This window comes from Mandrillus leucophaeus, unplaced genomic scaffold (genome assembly GCF_000951045.1).
Source record: "Mandrillus leucophaeus isolate KB7577 unplaced genomic scaffold, Mleu.le_1.0 Scaffold152, whole genome shotgun sequence".
Classification (NCBI taxonomy): domain Eukaryota; kingdom Metazoa; phylum Chordata; class Mammalia; order Primates; family Cercopithecidae; genus Mandrillus; species Mandrillus leucophaeus.
This window is the reverse complement of record NW_012101499.1, coordinates 4,245,755-4,246,581: the sequence shown is the minus strand read 5'-3', so window position 1 is coordinate 4,246,581 and position 827 is coordinate 4,245,755.

Genomic DNA, 827 nt, shown 5'->3' with positions numbered 1-827 from the left:
CTCTTTCTCAAAATCACAATTTCTAATTCTATTTTCAGACATGGCAGTAATCTGATTATTTGTTTTGTTTTGGGGCCTGGAAAGAGACCCCAACAGTTACTTTTAAATTGACGCATTTACCCTTTAGTCATCATTTCTTCATAAGAAACCACACAAACTCAGAGTTATTATGCCTCCTATTTTCATCATACAAACGTTAGTTTTCCCATGGTAATTTTGCAGATTGTTACATTTTGTTATCTCAGAATCTTGATTGTGTTACATACTCTAATGAAACTCCATGTGACTCTGCAGCCCCTAATTTCATTTTTTTCATATGATTTAGGTTTAACTATATTACCATTCTGGAAACAGATACAAATTAGAGGAAAATTAGAAGCCAAATTGGTACAACAGGTTCTCAATTTCATGATGCATTAAATTTGGGGGCAATTTATCACAAGTGGAAAAAGTTTAGGTAGTGGCAATGGTCACATAACTGAATGAGAGCTCTTGAAGAAATACGATTTTCTCTTTAAGGTCTAGTACAAAGAAAACCCATGTATTCACTACCCTTAATAGAATTCAGTACACGAATCATTGTATCTGTCACTAGGTCTAGATACTGTCTGCAGGCACTACAATAGCTACAGAAATTTTATCTTTTCTGGCAAATTTCTGGGAAAACGAATATGAGGAGAGAAAATGTGTTATATCGTGGAGGGAATAACTGTAGCTCCACATGGATACTCTAGTTCACTCAGTAAATACCTAATACCTGTGATGATTCATTCCACAAATCGTCACTGAGTATGTACATGTGTCAAGGAGTGTCCTTGGCACTGGAG